Raw genomic sequence first — 14,308 nt, forward strand, 5'->3', positions numbered from 1 at the left:
TGACTCAAAGAATAGAGCTATGCTCCTCGGCAACGGCGCCAGAAAATAGTCTTGATAACCCACAAGTATAGGGGATCGCAACAATTTTTGAGGGTAGAGTATTCAACCCAAATTTATTGATTCGACACAAGGGGAGCCAAAGAATATTCTCAAGTATTAGCAGTTGAGTTGTCAATTCAACTACACCTGGATAACTTAATATCTGCAGCAAAGTATTTAGTAGCAAAGTAGTAGCGGTAACACACTACAAAAAAATACACTTCCGTGATGATACGTGTTTGTCACAGTAGGTCACGTTTTCTGTCATGCATGTACATCCATGACAATTTTTTGACAGAATCAAGATAGTCATACCTGTGCTGTCGTAGAAGTGTTCCATGACATTACCAAAATTATCATCACGGAAGTGTCCACTTCCATGACGATAAATCACGCGTCACAGAAGTGCTTTCGTCAAGGGTGACCGACACGTGGCATCCACCGTAACGGAACGCCGTTAAGCTATCGGGTCCGGTTTTGGATCCGATAACTGGTTAACAGCCCGGACCAATGGGGATTTTCCACGTGTAAAATTCTGATTGGCTGACGGAAGCACGTGTCAGCTCCGCGTTGGCACAGGTGTCACTCGTCCAATGGGCGAGATGCGCCTATGATATGTTGACACGTGGACCGGCCCAAAAGTGGCCCATAAAGTTTAAATGGGCCGGCCCAACTAAAGGCCCGCAAGATTTTGCGGACCATAATGGGCGGCCCAACTAAAGGCCCACGAGATTTTGCAGACCATAATGGGCTGGCCTAGCTAAAGGCCCACAAGATTTTGCGGGCCATAATGGGCCGGCCCAGGTAAAGGCCCACAAGATTTTTGCGGGCCATAATGGGCCGGCCCAGGTGAAGGCCCAGAAGATTTTTGTGGACCATAATGGGCCGGCCCTTTAAGAGGCTTTGGGCTAAATTATGGCCCATATGAGATTCGGCCCGTCAACTGGACGCTATGCTTTTGGGCCCACTTGCTAAAGGCCCATTTAGTAATTCGGCCTGATATTAGTTTCGGCCTGTTAAGGGCCCGTTTAACATTTCGGCCCTATATTAATTTCGGCCTGTTAAAAGCCCGTCATATAGTTGGGCCTAACTACGGCCCGGTTTGCATCCGGCCTGCTCGCAACCGATAATCTGATTGGGCCAAACAAGTACTGAGACAATTTTGGCCTGTTAAAATCCCGTGATTTGATTGGCACAATCATGGGCCGGGGTCCATTTCGGGCTTCTGCCAGCCCGTGAGCTGTTCGGCACGTTTCAGGCCCAACCTACTTCTCAGCCTCCTAAAAGCCCATTGAGTTTTCTTGCCAAAAGAGGTCCGGCGGTTTACTCGGCCTATTAAAGGCCCGACTCTACTAGTGGGCCAGTTTACATTTAGGCCTTCTAACGGACCAAGATGACGGGGCCCATGATGCGGATCATACATCGTGATTGCATGACGGCCCGATTATGTACCGTAATTTTACGGTTTGGCCGGTTTACTGCGAAGACAGGATATATATACAGTGAAATAACTGCAGCATTGTGAATAAGAAAAAAACCTAGACTATACAATAAAGAAATTACGGCATATTATATCCACTGGGCATCAAAGCTCGCCACTATGATAATAAAGCACAAGCAGACAGCAGATTACATACACGGGTCATCAAAGATCGCCACCGGTGCAACTAAACACGCCGACAAAATAATATACAAAACCGACAACACTTCAATAGAGTTCAAGAAAGGTTAGCCCTGCTAGGGAGCTGCAGCGCAAGCAGCTGAGCAAGCTGATGAGACTGCGCTTGTTTAACACTTATATCCTCCTCACTCTGAAAGATAAACAAGCAGACAGATGACAGGTTTTGCACATAAAAGTATCAGTGCTGACAATTCATCACATTTCTTACTGACGAATAAAGTGACACAGTTTAAAATTGCATTAACACAATATGGTATTGTTCAGGTCAAGACATGGCAGGAAATGACATTGTGAAGGAGTTGGCAGCTTCACGACACCACTCGATTACAGATCAAGAACCCATAAGTATCAATGGTTAGTGTGCTGTCAATTTATCCCATTTCAGATTGGCAAATAAAGAGACAGTTTAAATAATATTAGAATGATATGACATTGTTCATAGTTAAGACATTGCAGAATATGACATTGTGTTGTAGTGGGTAGGTTCACCACACCACTGGATTACGGATCAAGAACAAAAGCATACATGCAGTGCAAAAGAAGATCATTTGCTCTGTATACTTTAATTTACATGGTATGAAGAAGGAACTTGGTTGTACAACTGAAAACTTAAATTGAGAAGGACAAACTTTTGTTTATGAACTACATAATAAACTTTAAACATGCAATTTAATGCAAACACCAAAAATAAACAGCTGTTGCAGTCATGCCTAACCAAATATACACAACAAAGTTTGAAGGCTTGAGAAGGATAAACTTACATTATTGGTGAAGGCAGGCTCTATAAAGCCCTTGTCCATGCTGATGGGGGGGGGGAGCAATTCAAGAAGTTTACCAAAAAATCTTCTTCATAAGCATTGCCTTTATTCTACATTTTGTTAAGAGTAAATATAGATGTGACAATATAAGAAAAAAATGGAGAATATTTAAGATAAGATGAAGAGAGATGCTACATAACCAAGTAGCTATAAATGTAAGTACAGCGATACAGGCAAAAGCTACAGCCAAGAGCAATGTAGAGCTAAACTTCTTCAGTACCATCGGTGTTATCCAACCTTATGGTAAGAGTAAATATAGATCTTATGTGTAGAAAATGGAGGGCAAAGGAAAATAAGCTGCAGAGTGATGGTAGATGAACAACTACCTGTCAATATAAGTACACTAATAAAGGACAACAAGTACTTACAAGAACAATGCAGAGCTAAAAAATTTCATTGGCATTGGATATATTCTACACTAATGTAACCATTCATACAGATCAGATAATTTGGAGCGAACAATTGATAAGCAAGCTATCATGCATACTGCTGTCACATAATGAACCAGGTATGTATGCAAGTACAGTGATACAGGAAAACAGGTACTAACAAGAGCAAAGCAGAGGGCAGCATATTTGCGATATCCTGTCGTTCTTTTCAAATCGGAATTCTTTTTCGAGCAGATTTCCCGCAAAAAAGATCCGTAAGGCACATGCGGAAAAGTAGAAGTTCAAATTGTCATGCGATATAATAGACAGTACCTCATCCTCGGAACGAGATCAGTGCATAACAAGGTTTTTCCATTCAATGTCTTCTAAATTTAGCACAAGAGACTTCAGCAGAAATTCGTTTATAGACTTGCCATCAAAGTGTGATTTCCTCAGGTAACACCAATACTCCTGCAATGCTTCCTTGAAAAGCGCAAGCAAGCTTTGCTTGTCATGACTATCCAGATTGACCCTCGCCTACTTACAACAATGTAATGTAAATCATTGATGTGTTCAATCAGCAGAAAACAGGAAAATAATCACCATGAATAATAGCACTTACACGTAAGTGGGACAGGAAGATGTGAAAATGGTGTTTGTCTTCACTATAATCTTCCCATGATGGGAATATATGCACGTAGTCCCTAACAACATTGAAAGCATTGTCTTTTAAACTGGGAATAACTGGAATGGGGTTCCAATCTGCAGGAATTGGCCGTCTCTGCAGTTGGGATAGGTCTTCGGCCGTTGGACTTGCTGTACTTTTTGCTGGAGTGGGATTTTTCTATGGTATGGCTGGTGCTATGGCAACTGAAATTGGCATACCTTTTGCTGGAGTGCAGGTCCTGTGTGGTGCGGCTGGTGGTGTGGCCAGTGAAGTATGGGTACAGTCTGCTGGAGTCGGTCCTACGTTTTGTGTCACTGGTTGTACAACCAATATAAGTGGGGTGCTGTCTGATTTCTCAGGCACAAGCACGTTTTTCAAGGACTTTGCTGGTGCTCCTTCAGGTTCGGCAATCACCCTCTTCCTTTTTGATGTCTGATGCACAAGAACAACATTTGAGTGGAAAAACATGGTATGTTGACAGATGGAATATGTATTGATAATGGATGGGCATGGCATCTCGACATATATGATGAGTAAACTAAGCAGATGGCGGTGCAACAAAGTAGAAGAAATGCAAGACAACATATGCAAGATACGCGCAATCAATAAAACCTTGCCAAATTAGAACAGACACCTTGATGGGTGAACAGGACAGGCCATCTGCCTTTGACTCCTCGAGGTTAGAATAGTCATTAGGATCATGTTCTGAACAAGAATCAACAGAATGGCACTCATTGCACCGTATGCTCATTGCCATTAACATGAAAAGTGACATTGCCTTTGTTGCAATCAATAAAAGCCCCTGCAGTGTTCAAAAAGGGTCTTCCAAGAATAATAGACATACTATCATCCTCGGGAATATCAGGAATAATAAAGTCCGTTAAAATAGTAATGTTTGCAACCACAACAGGCACATCCTCACAGATACCGACAGGTATAGCAGTTGATTTATCAGCCATTTACAAAGATATTTCAGTAGGTGTCAACTTATTCAAATCAAGTCTACGATATAAAGAGAGAGGCATAACACTAACACCGGCTCCAAGATCACATAAAGCAGTTTTAACATAGTTTCTTTTAATGGAGCATGGTATAGTTGGTACTCCTGGATCTCCTAGTTTCTTAGGTATTCCACCCTTAAAAGTATAATTAGCAAGCATGGTGGAAATTTCAGCTTCCGGTATCTTTCTTTTATTAGTGACAATTTCTTTCATATACTTAGCATAAGGATTCATTTTGAGCATATCGGTCAAACGCATACGCAAGAACATAGGTCTAATCATTTCAGCAAAGCGCTCAAAATCCTCATCATCCTTTTTCTTGGATGGTTTGGGAGGAAAAGGCATGGGTTTCTGAACCCATGGTTCTCTTTCCTTACCGTGCTTCCTAGCAACAAAGTCTCTCTTATCATAACGTTGATTCGTGGATTGTGGGTTATCAAGATCAACAGCAGGTTCAATTTCTATATCATTATCATTACTAGGTTGAGCATCATCATGAACATCTTCATTAATATTATCACTAGGTTCATGTTCATTACCAGATTGTGTTTCAGCATCAGAAATAGAAATATCATTTGGATTCTCAGGTGGTTCAGCAGTAGGTTCACTAGAAGTATGCAAAGTCCTATCATTTTTCTTTTTCTTCTTCTTAGAAGGACTAGGTGCATCAATATTATTTCTCTGAGAATCTTGCGCAATTCTCTTAGGATGGCCTTCAGGATACAAAGGTTCCCGAGTCATCTTACCAGTTCTAGTAGCCACTCTAACAGCAAAGTCATTGTTCTTATTGTTCATTTCATTGAGCAAATCATTTTGAGCTTTAAGTACTTGTTCTACTTGAGTGGTAACCATAGAAGCATGTTTACTAATGAGTTTAATTCACCTTTAACTCTGGACATATAATCACCCAAGTATTCAAGCGTATCGGAATTATATTTCAATTGTCTACCAGTATAAGCATTGAAGTTTTCTTGTTTAACAATAAAATTGTCAAACTCATCTAAGCATTGTCTAGCAGACTTATAAGGAGGAATATCACCTTCATCAAATCTATAGAGAGAATTTACCTTTACTACCTGTGTCGGGTTATCAAGACCATGAGTTTCTTCAATAGGTGAAGGATTAAGATCATATGTTTCTTCAACAGGCAGTAAATTTAGACCATGTATTTCTTCAATAGGAGGTAAATTCTTAACATCTTCAGCTTTAATACCTTTTTCTTTCATAGATTTCTTTGCCTCTTGCATATCTTCAGGACTGAGAAATAGAACACCCCTCTTCTTCGGAGTTGGTTTAGGAATAGGCTCAGGAGTTGGCTCAGGAAGTGTCCAATTATTTTCATTTGTCAACATATTATTCAATAGAATCTCAGCTTCATCCGGTGTTCTTTCCCTGAAAACAGAACCTGCACAACTATCGAGGTAATCTCTGGAAGCATCGGTTAGTCCATTATAAAAGATATCAAGTATTTCATTTTTCTTAAGAGGATGATCAGGCAAAGCATTAAGTAATTGGAGAAGCCTCCCCCAAGCTTGTGGGAGACTCTCTTCTTCAGTTTGCACAAAGTTGTATATATCCCTTAAAGCAGCATGTTTATTATGAGCAGGGAAATATTTAGCAGAGAAGTAATAAATCATATCCTGGGGACTACGCACACAACCAGGATCAAGAGAATTAAACCATATCTTAGCATCACCCTTTAATGAGAACGGAAGTATTTAAGGATATAAAAGTAGCGAGTTCTCTCATCATTAGTGAACAGGGTGGCTATATCATTTAATTTAGTAAGATGTGTGCCACAACAGTTTCAGATTCATAGCCATAAAAAGGATCAGACTCAACCAAAGTAATTATATCAGGATCAACAGAGAATTCATAATCCTTATCAGTAACTCAGATAGGTGAAGTAGTAAAAGCAGGGTCAGGTTTCATTCTAGCACTAAGAGATTTCTGCTTCCATTTAGCTAATAACTTCTTAAGATCATATCTATCATTGCAAGCTAAAATAGCTCTAGCAGCTTCTTCATCCATAACATAGCCCTCAGGAACAACAGGCAATTCATATTTATTGGGAGAGTCTTCATCATCACTCTCATTAATATTATCATTTCAATAATTTCATTCCCTCTAGCCCTAGCAAGTTGTTCATCAAGAAATTCACCAAGTGGCACAGTAGATCAAGCATAGAAGTAGTTTCATCATAAGTAGCATGCATAGCAGAAGTGGCATCATCAATGACATGCGACATATCAGAATTAATAGCAGAAGCTGGTTTAGGTGTCGCAAGCTTACTCAAAACAGAAGGTGAATCAAGTGCAGAGCTAGATGGCAGTTCCTTACCTCCCCTCGTAGTTGAGGGATAAATTTTTGTTTTCTCTTCTTTCAAGTTCCTCATAGTGACCAGCAGATATAGATCCCAAGTGACTCAAAGAATAGAGCTATGCTCCCCGGCAACGATGCCAAAAAATGGCCTTGATAACCCACAAGTATAGGGGATCGCAACAGTTTTTGAGGGTAGAGTATTCAACCCAAATTTATTGATTCGACACAAGGGGAGCCAAAGAATATTCTCAAGTATTAGCAGTTGAGTTGTCAATTCAACCACACCTGGATAACTTAATATCTGCAGCAAAGTGTTTAGTAGCAAAGTAGTATGGAAGTAACGGTAACGGTAGCAAAAGTAATATTTTTGGGTTTTGTAGTGATTGTAAAAGTAGCAACGGAAAAGTAAATAAGCGGAGAACAATATGTGAAAAGCTCGTAGGCATTGGATCGGTGATGGAGAATTATGCCAGATGCGGTTCATCGTGTAACAGCCATAACATAGGGTGTGTGGCACCCAAGTTTTTATTTGGAATTTTTTTTGAAAAGATTTTATTTGACTTGAGGGGAGTGATTTAAAAAATTTCTTCAAGAGAACTCTCCCTCTCATATATTTTCTTTATGGCAAAATTTTTATTTGGATTCACCCAAGATCTGCCTTTGACCTTGGGAGTTCTTGCTCTTCATTTGGACTCAAGACAAAATGTTTTTTTTCATTTGGGAAAAGAACTTTTGAAAACCTTTTTCTGAATTTGCACTATGGCTTTTGGAAGGTACTTTGCCACTTTCAACTATTCCTTCTTGCCATGGCATAAGTGCAAATCCTCTCTCCTAAACACTCCCTCACCTCTGGATCATGATTTACATCAAATCCAGTAAGTTGAACCTCCCCATGTATTTATTTTCCATTCAAATTCTATTCAAATATTTTCTGCCTTCTATTCTACCTCTTGGAGATTTACAAAGGAACTCCATTTTCTGTTTGGACTTTTACCACCAAACTTCTTTCCCCTCCTAGTCCTTTGAACCCTCAACCTAGAACCATGAAGATCCACTGGTCTCCAGTTCAAAATTTTCAAACTACATCAGCTGCAAGTTTGGACCAGATTTGGCAAATTTGGTGAAATTCATTCAAAACCTTCTCCAAAAATTCCAAATAAATTCATGCAGCCCCTGGGTGCTTTGGGTGGTCATCTCACCAAGTTACAGCTCCAGCAAAATTTATCTCTTTACCAAAATCTACTGTCGAACACCTGCAATGCATGGTCACTGTCAAGTTTCAGTAACTTCAGAGTTTCAGTACTGTGCTTGCTGTCGTTTTCTTCAGAAACGGGCATCGATCTCGCCAGTACCGCCACGTCGCCTTGCTCCTCGTCCTCGCCCACTTGTTCCTGCACCGCACGAGCGCCTGGCACCTTGCGGGCGTCGGCGACGAGCAGCAGGAGGTGCGCCGCCCCGTGACCGACGCCGGCGGCGGCTTTGCGGACGCCAGCGGGAGACACGGCGCCGACGACTCCACCCAGCGCCGCCCAAACCACCGGAGCCCGCCGCGTGGCCGTCCACTCCCCCGAATGCGCTGCCGCTCTCGTCGTGAACCGCAGGGCGTGGAGCACGCTCTCTGCCGCCGTTGAGCCCGTGCGGTCACCTCACCGTGGGCAGACGCCATTACGCCAGGGCCAGCTCCGTTTAGCTGCAAAACGAGTCCCGTAACATCCACCGATGCTGCCCGACCGCTCAAACCCTCTGCCAACCCACTGCTCCGCCGTAATCGCTCGCCGGAGATTCTCCGTTCACGGCCACCCCGTCGATCTGCCTATAAATAGAGGTCCCGAGCTTCAACTCGAGCACCCACCAGCCCTGCACTTCCTCTAGAGCACGCCTAGCCACTGGAAGAGCCCCGAGGAGGTCTCCTTCCTCGACTCCGGCCGCCGCGACCCGCCACGGGATCCAGCCCGATTCGCCCCCGTGTGTGCTCCGCAGCCTCCATTCTCTTGCCAGTAACTTCACCATGCATCTCCTGTTCTGACCCGCACTTCAATTTGAAGCTTGCAGCCCTCCACCGGAGTTCCCCATCCTCACCCGAGCCGCCGTCCGCCGGGGATAGTGTCGCCGTCGACGTGGTGCTCCCCGTTGGACGAGTCCACCACCCACCGACGCGGAAGAAGACACTGAAGCTCTTGGTACCCTCCATTTCTCCTAACTCGCCGTGGTTCGACGCCGGCGTCCACCGCCGTCTTCGGGCGCCGGCGAGCCTTTTCAAACCTGACATGCGGGCCCCGCGTGTCAGCCTCTGTTCTATTTCCCCGAACCGTTTTCTGTTGACGCCTTCGGGCAAAATACGTCTTCTCTCTTGCGCTTGCGCATTTCCAAACGAACCGTTTTCTGTTTTCTCAGTTAAAACCCTGGAACTTTTCTGTTTCATTACAGAAAGGTCCCTGGACGGAAACCTTTATAACTTTTTATTAAAAAGGTATTTTTGAGTGATTCTTTTTCTGACATTCTTAAAATTTTGTCTAGTTTTTTATGGGATTTATTTGGGAAATATTTGGCAAAGTTTCGGTGCATGTGTTGGTTTTCACGTTAGTACCCGTTTCGTGATTGCCGTAGGTTCCGGGAGAGGTGACGGAGCCGCGAACTTCGCCGAGCTAGATTCCGACTTCTCTGAACCAGGCAAGCATGTTTGGACATTTGATATGGCAGAAGTTTTGCATGTTCATGTGAAAGTTTGTGTGTGGCATATGAGTGTCGGTAAATATCTCGTTGCTCGTAAGGCAACGACCCGGTTGTTCCAAAGTTGCGATGACCTCTGATGAGAGGTGGCCTAATCATGTGGTGACATGAAGGGCAGCAAGGTGGTACTGTTGTAGCATGCCAGCCTTGCGTCATCTGACTTTCTTCGACGTTAACGTTGTTGGAGCCACGTTATCGATCTTTTCCCGCATGTTCCAAAGTTGCGATGACCTCTGATGAGAGGTGGCCTAATCATGTGGCGACATGAAGGGCAGCAAGGTGGTACTGTTGTAGCATGCCAGCCTTGTGTCATCCGACTTTTCCGACGTTAACATGGTTGGAGCCGTGTTATCGTCCCTTCCCCTTTTCGTGCTACCACATGTCTCATTGCCAGGATACGGTTTAGTAAGTTGGTAACCTCTTTCCGTGTACACACCAAACAGAGAGGCCGGGATGATGGTACCTTGGCCCAGGATTAAAGCCAGTCATTCGGTCAGGGGGCATGGGTGTTTCCGGTTGGGACCGAGAGGGGGGGGCACCCCCTTATAGCGCGCGTATAGAAATTTGATCCCATGCTACGCGAGGTTGTAGCCTCCCCGACTCAAGGTTTTTCTTGAATGTTGCCGAGGGTGATCCCTGGCTTCGGATGGTTGAATTGGGTGTGTACTGGTTAGACGTGTTCCTTCCAGAACACCGTAGACGGAACTAGTCCCCGTGACTACTGAAATCCGTTGGCTGTGGTTAAGTACAAACTCTGCAGAGTCAATTCTTTCCAAATCATCGTATCCATGATCAGTAGTGTAAACATTATATCCATATCTATCCATGTGAAAAACTTGTCCCCGGTGAACAAGCTCAAGTGGTAAAATCTCAGGTTTTATTGTTATTCCAGTGGATGGACAAGCTTTATTTTGTGTCTCATGCTTGTGATAATTTATGTCTCCGAGCTGTTGTAATAATGAAATGTGATATAAGCCCTTTAGGTGACGTCGCGCAGACGTCCGACTGTGGCGTGTACTCGTTTCTCACTTTCGATATAAGCCCTTTATGTGATGTCGCTCAGACGTCCGACTGCGGCATGCACTGTCTTTAGTTTCTGTTATAAGCCCTTTATGTGGTGTCGCCCCGACGCCCGACTGTGGCATTATTATTCCGCATTTTCCGCTCGAGGAGTCTTTCAGACACTCGTTTGGCACCTGTATTATTATTCCGCATTTTCCGCTCGAGGAGTCTTTCAGACACTCGTTTGGCACCTGTATTATTATTCCGCATTTTCCTCTCGAGGAGTCTTTCAGACACTCGTTTGGCACCTGTATTATTATTCCGCATTTTCCTCTCGAGGAGTCTTTCAGACACTCGTTTGGCACCAGTATTACTATTCGGCAGTTTCCGCTCGAGGCGTCATTCAGACCCTCGCTTGGCACCCAGTATTTATTATCTCTATGTCTGATCGCACTGGTTAACTTATTCATGTGTTTCATGTTTGCATTTGTTATACCTTATGACCGAACTGTCTTGCGAGTACTTTCATAGTACTCACCTGGCTTGTTGATTTGGCCAGATGTTGACGAAGGCGATCTCTTGGATGAAGAGTTTGATAGCGCGTCCGATGCCTAGAGGAGTCCCAGTCAGTCCTGCGCGATCCCGGATTTTGGTCACTTGTATTGTATACGCTTCCGCCACCCGCAATAAGTCTTCTCGAGTCTCACTCTGACGCTCGAAGAGCTGTAGTCTTCTGGAGACATATCACTCGCCTCGCGGTGATATCTCCACCATCGTCATTATCGTGAGTTAGTAGTTTGCCACCCTATCCGCCGTATTGTTTTATCGGCGTGCATGTAATAAATTTTTGGGCAGTCTCTGCTCAACTTTGTATTATATTTAGTACTCCTGGTATTTTTTTCTTCTGTGACCAATGTATTGTCTATCAGTGAGAAGGAATTCTTCCTCGCTGGTCTGTAACAGGGATTGGTTTCTCAATAATTATTTTATTGAAAAACCGGTCGTGACAGGGTGACACAGAACTAGCTCCAATTCATCAATGTAATGTAGGCATGTATTCCGAATATAGTCATACGTGCTTATGGAAAAGAACTTGCATGACATCTTTTGTCCTACCCTCCCGTGGCAGCGGGGTCCTAATGGAAACTAAGGGATATTAAGGCCTCCTTTTAATAGAGTACCAGACCAAAGCATTAACACATAGTGAATACATGAACTCCTCAAACTACGGTCATCACCGGGAGTGGTCCCGATTATTGTCACTTCGGGGTTGTCGGATCATAACACATACTAGGTGACTATAGACTTGCAAGATAGGATCAAGAACTCACATATATTCATGAAAACATAATAGGTTCAGATCTGAAATCATGGCACTCGGGCCCTAGTGACAAGCATTAAGCATAGCAAAGTCATAGCAACATCAATCTCAGAACATAGTGGATACTAGGGATCAAACCCTAACAAAACTAACTTGATTACATGATAAATCTCATCCAACCCATCACCGTCCAGCAAGCCTACGATGGAATTACTCACGCACAGCGGTGAGCATCATCAAATTGGTGATGGAGGATGGTTGATGATGACGACGGCGACGGATTCCCCTCTCCGGAGCCCCGAACGGACTCCAGATCAGCCCTCCCAAGAGGTTTTAGGGCTTGGCGGCGGCTTCGTATCGTAAAACGCGATGAATCCTTCTCTCTGTTTTTTTCTCCCCGAACACGAATATATGGAGTTGGAGTTGAGGTCGGTGGAGCAACAGGGGGCCCACGAGGCAGGGGGCGCGCCCAGGGGGGCAGGCGCGCCCCCACCCTCGTGGACAGGTGGAGGCCCCCCTGACGTGGATTCTTCTTCCAGTATTTTTAATATTTTCCAAAAATAAGTTCCATGGAGTTTCAGGTCATTCCGAGAACTTTTGTTTCTGCACATAAATAACACCATGGCAATTCTGCTGAAAACAGCGTCAGTCCGGGTTAGTTCCATTCAAATCATGCAAGTTAGAGTCCAAAACAAGGGAAAAGTGTTTGGAAAAGTAGATACGACGGAGACGTATCATTTATCTTCAAGAGTGGACTGCTACTAGTGCGACACAAAGCAGCTACACAGATCATAGTGTAGATATAACGAGAAAACCATAAGCATCAGAGTAAAATCAGCAAAGTGGAACTTGCTGGAATATATGTGCTAGTATTGCCGGTACGGCTAGAAAGGCTTCGGATACCAGCTCTCTTCAACTGAAGGTGTGGTACTGTTAATATCAGTGTAACTCTCAAAGGCGACACAGCTCCCCGCATTTCCTTGCTATTCTTATAGGATTCAAGTGGGCAGGCCACTACAAATCCTATTCCCATGTTTACAAAATCCTACGAATCAAAGAGGCCCGACGAGTTCAAAGTGTCCATACCAACCGACCGTATAGACCTCTACACTGCAAATGTCCCTGCTCATCTTCACTACAAGGAACATACTGTACTACTATCATACTCCCTCTGTTCCAAAATATAAGTCTTGGTAGAGATTTCCACTATGGATCACATACATATGTATCCAGATACATTTTAGAGTGTAGATTCACTCATTTTGCTCCATATGTAGTCCATGGTGGAATCTATACAAAGACTTGTATTTAGGAACGGAGAGAGTACTTATTAAAGAAGAACGGAAGAGGAACATGCTAAAGAAGAGCAAGCAGATTTTGGATAATAAAATGTTCGTTGTGCAGTGCCGACACACGATGAACCAGAGCACATTAAGAAAGCAACTCCCTGCTGTCTCTCTATATGTGGTGCACGTGCTTTTTTGAAAGTAAGGTAGGAACATTAGCTGACCAATTAAACGTTATCTATTTTAGTAATATCAGCATCATATCAGATTCGTACTTGAGCAACAAGTTTGGAATTATGAGTGGCACATTGTTTAGCTTGATGGATTCAGGAGCAGTGCTAAGCAGGTATGATGATGGTACTGAATATAAAGGCATGTCTGCATGCAAGTCACATGACTTTTGTCATTTGGGTCAGTCGACCATTTCAGGCGGTTGGATGAAGATCCTACGTCTCCTAACCCTTCTTCTTTCTCGTCTCTGATTCTTCCCATACAGAACACCGCACGGGCCGCCGACCGGACCATCGGCCCCCACCGCCTGTGTTCCTCCGCCACCCCACCCCCACCCCCGCCCCCACCCGCGTCGAGTTTTCTTCGTTCGGCGAGGCCCCACCACCGCCCCCCACAACCAAAGTCCCCACCCGAGCCCCTTCGTTCGCACCGGCGAACTCCAGCGAGCTCTGAAAAATCGACTGACCCAATTTTGAAATTTAGTCTACTGTGATTTAACTAGTGTGGAATATAAAAGGCGAAAACCATAAGCATTGGGAGTATAGTGTTGAGCATGCGATGGCGGATCTGAAGGTGCAAACCGGACAAAGGCAACTTTGCAACCAATGTTTGCTTTCAACTAGCAAGTAAGTGATGGACAAGAAATCAGAGTAAAGCAGTGGCGATCTATTTTCTTGTTGCGATAAATAAGTTGACCAGATATGAAAGAGTACCGCCTCTGGTGCGACGCCGTGTATGCATCTGCTGAGAATTTGATGGTGCTGCGGTAGCGATGGCTGTCGGCGGCGTGGAAGCAGATCTAGGAGGGTAGACAGTGGCGGCAGGGCGTGGTGGACGAGATG

The sequence above is a fragment of the Triticum aestivum genome, chromosome 5D, assembly GCF_018294505.1.
Source record: "Triticum aestivum cultivar Chinese Spring chromosome 5D, IWGSC CS RefSeq v2.1, whole genome shotgun sequence".
Lineage (NCBI taxonomy): Eukaryota > Viridiplantae > Streptophyta > Magnoliopsida > Poales > Poaceae > Triticum > Triticum aestivum.